Genomic DNA, 7,984 nt, shown 5'->3' with positions numbered 1-7,984 from the left:
TTCAAAAGGTGACTTGTATAAAAGGCCAAAAGTTTGACTTTGGTCTTCATTGTTGTTTGCACAAGTTTGAATATAAGCTCTCTCTTCTCTTCCAAGAGAGTGTTTTGGGTGTTCTCTTGTTTCCATTGTAGTGCCTTTGTGGTTGTCATTCTATCCCCCTTCACTCCCTTCTCCTTCTCCCCTTCCTCCTCCTCCCTTCTCCCTCTTCTCCCTCTCCTCTCCCCTCTTCCCCTTCCCTCTTCCTCGCATGAAACCACATTACAACAATCCGAAGGCTACTTGAGTGTGACACTTGCAGATGACTCGTGCTATGCATTGCTCCCACAAGGAGTAGCCAGGAGTGGAAGCTCTGTTGGCATATCTTCAACTACCCCACGACATGTGACTCACCGCTGAGACCACACTACATCTTTGGCACTGCTATTGAAGAGAAAAGGTATGCTTTTGCATTTACACTTGTCTCCCTTCGTTATATTCCCATTGCACAAGTTTTCAAGCTTAACTTGGAGCTTGTTAGTGGAGTTGTAGGAGAGAATATAGAAGGAGAGAGAGAGAGAGAGAGAGAGAGAGAGAGAGAGAGAGAGAGAGAGAGAGAGAGAGGACGAAAATCTATTTTTTCATGTAGGAATGCCATTTTTGAGATTGGGTAGCTTATTTTGGTGTTTTAAGTTGATAGGAACATAGCAAACTTGATTGCTAAGGTGTATGTGTAGTCTAATCACCTCAAAAAACAACAAAACTAAGGATTTTTGTCAAGTTTTGAAGTAGTTTCATGTTCTAGAACTTCCCTTTTCTGAGTGTTCTTCCAAAAACTGTTTGTTTTCAAGTTTTTATTATTGACTAGGTAGATTGGGTAGGGTAGCACCCCCCATCACAAAAAAACAGGAACAGAAACTGCAAAATCCTTAGAAATCACCCAATCTCAATTGACGCAACTGTGTTTGACTACCCCATCGAGTCAACACTATAGTGTACCACACCAACCAGATTCCTTGTCGACCGGTGCATTAGTTAGATCCCACCGATTAAATGTCATTGACTCGGTGCGGTAGCACTTCTGGACCGACCTAACCCTCGACCACGATTCATCCTATCGCCTGTAGTTAATGCTTGTCAGAGTTACTTCCGCATCGATTTGACAGGTCATTGATCGGTGTTGTAGTGGTTCCGGACCGAGCATTGCTATTTTACTATCCTCTCATCGACGTGGTGAAACTACCCCTCCGACCGTAGTCGTAATCATTTCCCCCCGCGGTCGCATAACTACATCACACTGCCCATTGATGTGAAATCCTGCCGTCTGGTGTTGTCTGCGTATTATGTCATCGTCACTATACTATCCTGTCGAGTTATTTTCCCATCGACCAGTGTCATATCATATCCCTACACCCATGGGGATATTCCGTCCTTTCGATCGCATTGACCACGTGGCAACTATTTTCCCACCAACCGTCGCCATACATACATCACACCGACTGGTGCCATTTCCTTATCTCATCGATCGTCACTGCTGAAAGGTTACATCGTCGCTCGTTGCCAAACCATACTACACTGCCCGTTGCTATACCTGTAGCCCAATGACCATTGATATAGTGTTACCCTGTCGACCGATGCTGTACTTCTCGAGTAGCTAAGGAATTAACAAAAAATTCTAGAACCTCAGTTCAACTTAGGTGTCCCCAACCAGAGGCACCCCACAACACCTGAGGTCCACAAGGATTTTACTAGAGGGTCCAGTTCCTGAGGAAAGTGCTTTGAGCTACACTCAGCCCACCCTCCGCCCTAGTTGGGGGTCCGACAGCTCAATTCCTAGTCTCCACTCGTTTGTAGGACCCCTCCAAGAAACTCAATTTAGTTCAAACGACATAGAGAGTCTTGAAGGAGTGATGGAAGACCCCATGGGTCCAAGGGCATCAGAAGCCCCCTTCACGAGTGTAGCCTCTCCCAACTCTCCTGCTCCTTCAGTTGCATCTAAGATTAGAGGTACATTCTCTAATACGTTCGGCCTCTTGGGAAGGACAGAGTCGACAGACATGGAGAATCCCTTTGTCGGCATGTTCGCAGGAAGGGAAGGTCAGCAACAGGTAGTTCCTGAGCCACAAACCAAGCCAGAAACTACTTTTGCCCAATCCAAGTTCCTTCTCTTTTGCCACACCCCCCCAATCGGAGAACATGGATGATGAGGATCCATGGATGAGGGGACTCTGTAGACAAGACCCAAGTTAAGGGGATGCTAGGAACTTCCAAGGTGGAATGCCTTATGACCCTCTCACTGCCCCGGCCCCACCATCCTTTGTCAACTTTGGGGCACCATAGTTTCCACCCTACCACCTGTAGCATGGGACCAATGCTACCATGCCCCAAGACCCCCCACCTCCGAGAGTCCATTCCTTCCCGTCTATACCGGTTGTGCCAATGAACGCAGGCATAGGTACTTCAAACCCGATGTCGACATCAACAACTACATGGACACCACCACCTGGGCAAGGCTAAGGCCAGCCCTGCGACTCGTTAGGCCCACATCAACACCACCTTTGCTAGTTGCCCAAATGGTGTTGACTGATGAGGCTATGCATATTTCGGTGAATGCCCTAGGAAGGGGGCCAACACCACTGCCACTTGCCCCAGTGTTCCCTATAGGGATGGCAAACCCCTCGAGGAGCTGTCCCATAGCCATTTCCAAGCTGTTCCTCGAAGGAGACCTGGTCTCTCACGTAGAAAGGTTCGAGCAGATTTGTGAAGCCTTTGGTGCACTAGGCGACCTTGAAATGGCCAATGCATTCGGCCTTAGCTTGGACAACAAGATAGGTCAATGGTATAGAGCTCTCACCCCAGAGGAAAAGATCAACTAGGAGACATTGAGAAAGGCTTTTATTGTGGGATTCGCTCCTAGCAGTCATAAATGGAGCCCGAGCAACCAATTGTATGGGGTGAGACCATACCACAAGGAATCCCTTAGGGATTACATTGTGAGGATTAAGCACCTCAATGCCCATTGTGAACCCTATGAGTGAATGGGCGACGAATGAGTGTTGCCATGCTTCGTTATTGGGTTAGCAGACCCAAAGTTGCATGACCATCTCAAGGTGATGAACCCCACCTCCTTTGATCTATGCAACAACGTGGCCATCCGTATATGTGACAATATGATGGACAAAGTGGATTCATTGGATAAGGCCTCGGCCCCGTCCGAAGTAGCCCCATCAGTTAGGTCCTCGAGTGTAGAGCCAAGTAAGAAGGAGGCTAACAAGCCTAAGAGCTTGGATGTGAGTGAGCTAGCCTCCAATTTGTTGGAATAGCTAGGTCAGCAATGGAGAGCAGGAACCTCCAAAGAAGTGCTGAGCAACCCCAACTTATTTCCACGACGAGACAATGTCTAGTGCAGGATATGCAATGGAAACCACCCTTCCAATGAGTGCCCATGCCTAAGGGCAAGACGAGCATTCTACTGTGCAGACTTTCATAGGTGGGGAAACCATGATACCTCCCAATGTCGCTTTCTGAGGTCCCTTCCCCAACCCATGTATCAAATGTGACCCCCATTGGCCCTAACAACCCCTCCCAACCCCCAGATCTTGCAAGGTGGCCCTATAGCTAGCCCTAGCCAATACCGTGCTCAGCCAGCTCCGCTGCCTCCACCCATACTAGGCCCACAACCCCCTCTACCTTGCATCACCCTAGTCAATCAAGTACTGGTAAGGTGCAGGTGGTGCAGTGTCGTGGATGTCTCGCGCACAGAAGTGCATTGCTTTGTCTACCGCAGAGGCTGAGTGGAGAAACTTGAAAACACATATCTTCACAAATAAATTAAAGCTAATGAGAGAATCCCAACACAAGCTCAAATTCTTGCTACATCCTCAAACTTGAGTCAAGAATCATCGAGGGTTCTCCAAAGCTACTAAAGCATAGTCCACCTGTAAGTAGAAAGAAAACCAAGACATCTCTCTTTGTCCAACCAAGGACCAATGCAAGAAGAGGTGCTCTCTTTTTTCTTACCCCACAGTAGGGAAATCTCTATGTTCTAGATGCCCATAAATCTCCAATCACAATCATTTTATATAGAGAAAGTTCAGAACTAAATAACAATATACACAAGAGCAAATGGTCAATCAATCAGAGCCCTAAATACTGAATCACCATGAGAAGGGCATGTCATATTTGAAGTAAAACCCATTCAAATCTCAATATCCTAAACTTGACAAATAGCCCCTTAGCAGCTACAATCAAGCTTAAACTTAACACTCATTCTCTTAGTACTTAAAATCAAGCTAGCATGTTAGAAAGAGGGCCAAATTTCATAGATGCAAGCAATACATAAGCGATTTTAGTATGTAGTGAGACCAATTCGCTGGAGCTAGCAAATTATAAATAGCATTTTTGAAGGCCTTTCTACCGCCTTCATTTCATGAGATCAAAACCATGTTAGTCACAGATAATCTCTGAGAAAATCCTTTAGCAACATATCTCATATATAGCTAAATCACGATATGTGGGGAGGAGACAACCAAGAAGATCGCACAAGATCTCAAACAAAGGCATTCCAAGGGATGTGTATGAGCTAATCCAAAACCAAGCAATCATTGGTTGCCAACCCTTGACCGGTACACTTGATTCGCACCTTGAATTTGAAGTGTAGACAGTATAAGATAGCAAGTAACTTTGTACAAAAAAGCTTAAACCATATCTCGTTAGATCTGATCCATCACACAAAGTAAGAGATGAACTACACTATACACATGTTCACATATCTGACAACATCTAAGGCAAGTAAAGATGATAGCAGCAAGCAAGCCCACTCATCAAACCAAGTAAAGATAAAGGCTCTCTCGGGCCTTGAGCAGTGCCAGTAGCTTGATATGGTTGTTGTGATTTCATGTGGTACATGACTATGAAAGCATGCCAGCCATCGAGGATGCTTAAGTAAACAATCCAATCTTGTGGATAAATGAGATGCAAATCTAAACACGTACATAGCTAACATATCAATATTGCTAAGAGCAGATTGGCCAAAGGCACCAATGCACGAAACGCCTCCCCCTCCTTCATCCTTCCAAAGGCCCTCTATGTGCTTATCATATCAAACTGCTAAATTTGATTTCAATGAGCAATATATGCCTGAGCAGAGTAAATGGTAAGAACCTTTGCATATAGCAAACCGTAAACAGTTTTTTTTGACTCTCTTTAAAACTTTTGTAGCAAAAATTGAAGCGTTGATGATCCATGACCTCCTCCTTGAGCAAAAATCTAGTTCTCATAGTCTGTGAGGAGGCGACAGACAAGAAGAAAGTAAAAGGGTCTAAGCAAAGGCGTCTCTCAAGAAGTCAACCATTCATTCATTCCTATATCAACTGATGCCCCATCCACAAAGCTTGAATAAGAGACTTTCCCCTTTTAGTTGCATAAGATGTAAGGCAGTCCATGAGCTAGGATGTAAGGGGCTCGGCAAAAGGGCATAGACCTAATTGGACCTGCCCAATTCGATCACAGGAACAATTTCTAGGGGAATAGCGTAACTCTCCTTCGTGCTAGGATATGCTTTATAGCAAGAATAGGGGAGATGCAGCCCACGTAACAAGCCTAAGTAGGGAGAGACAATCATCTTTCGTGTGTAGAAAACCCTCCAAATGCTAATCCATGTTCCATCACCAACTAAAGCGGAGAAGTTTTCAACCAATACATCAAAACTTACCCTCAAAAGCTGCAGAGCTTTTTCAAGAGTACATGATAGAGAAGTATTGGGATAGAGAATCTTGCCCCTTATGCCATCAAGTTTCCCATGCCATCACACCCATAGAAAACACAATGCTCAAAAAACTCATTGTTCCACAAGAATCCCTGCTCTAAAACCACACACAAAGTTGAGCTTTTTCTTGTGTAGCCTTCAAGTTGCTTCATAGCAAAGAAATGTTGATAGTTGTTCATAGATGGCCGAGCCAATCAAAACCTAATGCCAATGTTTTCTTGATGTTTTGTGATGTCCATAGCATAACAAACTTCTCCATGGTCTATCGAGCACTCAGATATCATAGCTCAGACTATCTCATGCAAGAACAATTCCAATCGGTACTTTTGGGTAGTAGATTTGCTTGTAAACTAGTAGGTAGACAGAGAGAACCAACATATCTGAATGAATCCATCATCCAATGAAGTGGCTTTTCTAGAGTGAGTGTAGATGCTATTCTGGCCTTCAAGTAGTGCATCCAGCTACCTTGAGCAAAATTGTTGTTGTCTCTCCACACCCAAAGCCATATGCGATCTCTCCTTGATCTTTGCCAATGAAGAATTGGGCTTTGTTAGTGCAAAAACTCTCATCAAGAAGAGTTTATCTCTTGCCTACCTTCACATCAATGTCTCAAAGCCCTCTAGTATTATACTCAATGTTCAGTTTCTTGTGGGGCTTCTCGAGGGCATTGAGGGAGTGGCTATTATAGATTTCTTTTGGCAGTGTGTGAGCATAGAACGATCTCTATCTTTCTAGGACACGGTTGAATGTGCAAGTGCTCCATTAACTCCCCAAAGATCCTTCAATAACTAAAATCTTATCTCTCACCCTCTAGCCATTAAGGGTTGGTCAAAGAGGTATATGTTCCAAGCACCAAGCGAGTTCCATTTAAAAATATATATGGGCCATCTATACCATTTCAAGGCCATAATAGGTGTATAAGTGCACATGTTGTAGTGTGGCCTCAGCGGTGACTCACGTGTCGTGGAGTAGTTGAAGATATGCGGATAGAGCTTCCACTGCCGACTACTCCTCGTGGGAGCAATGCATAGCATGAGTCATCCGCAAGTGTCACTCAAGCGGCGTCTGGATTGTTGCAATGTGGTTTCACGTGAGGAAGAGGGAAGGGGAAGAGGGGAGAGGAGAGGGAGAAGAGGAAGAAGGGAGGAGGAGGAAGGAGGAGAAGGGAGTGAAGGGGGATAGAGTGACAACCACAAAGGCACTACAATGGAAATAATAGAACATCCAAAACACTCTCTTGGAAGAGAAGAGGGAGCTTGTATTCAAACTTGTGCAAACAACAATGAAGACCAAAGTCAAACTTTTGGCCTTTTATACAAGTCACCTTTTGAAGGGAGGGCTAACCCTTTTCCTTTTTAGCACTCTCCCTCATTTTACAACCATGGGCTCTTAGGCTTGTAGTGCACCAAGGCATGTTGCTATTCTTACCGAGTCTCCTTCCTCATGGAAATAGCACTTGTGTTAACCATATTAAAGCACTTGGGATAAACCTAGTATTAGGAGGTGATCCTACCTAGTTCCCAAATAGCACTTGTGTTAGCCTTGCCACTCCTAGGCTCAGGTGATTTGGGGCTCAAACTCCTTGAGCCCTCACACCTTCACCTATTTGTGGTCATGCATGATGCATGAGACTCAAACCTGGAGTGGCAAGACTCACCTTCATTGGGACACTCAACGGTAATCCTATCCTGGGATGATATTTGGGGAACAAACTCCATGAGTTTGAGATGTACTCCTTTCATGGCTATTTTCATTGGCGTCACTATTTCTTGTGGATGTGGAGCTAAAAAGTGCAATGTGCATGCACTCTTCGTGGCTCAGAAGTGTGCATCTCCTTGTTCCAACACCTCCTTGTTCCGGGCGGGGGTAGCTGGAACATACAACCTGTGCACGTTGCCTAAAATCTTGGACTTTTGTATATTTGGGTATCAAACTCCCTTGAGCTTGTCTTGTTAAAGTAGATCATTCGGCTTGGTCACCTATACTCATCGATTACCCTGCATTTGGCAGTTGTACTCTATGGATCTTAACATGCCCCCTTTCCTATTGCTGATCCGGGTTAGCCACATTGGAGGAGGGTGGTGGACAGGATGGATTGCAGGATGGTGTAGCGGTCCAATTGTTTGGACATGAGGCGAGCGAGGTACGAGTGGTATTTCCAAAAGTGGGTTGCATGCATATCCTCGTAAGTGTAGAGGTGATGCTCGTGGAGGTTGCAGATGCATAGGTAGAGGCGGAGGT

Source organism: Dipteris shenzhenensis, chromosome 15 (genome assembly GCF_047967505.1).
Source record: "Dipteris shenzhenensis isolate YYH24624 ecotype China chromosome 15, Dip_SZ_1.0, whole genome shotgun sequence".
NCBI lineage: Eukaryota > Viridiplantae > Streptophyta > Polypodiopsida > Gleicheniales > Dipteridaceae > Dipteris > Dipteris shenzhenensis.
Note: the sequence above shows the minus strand (reverse complement) of the source record.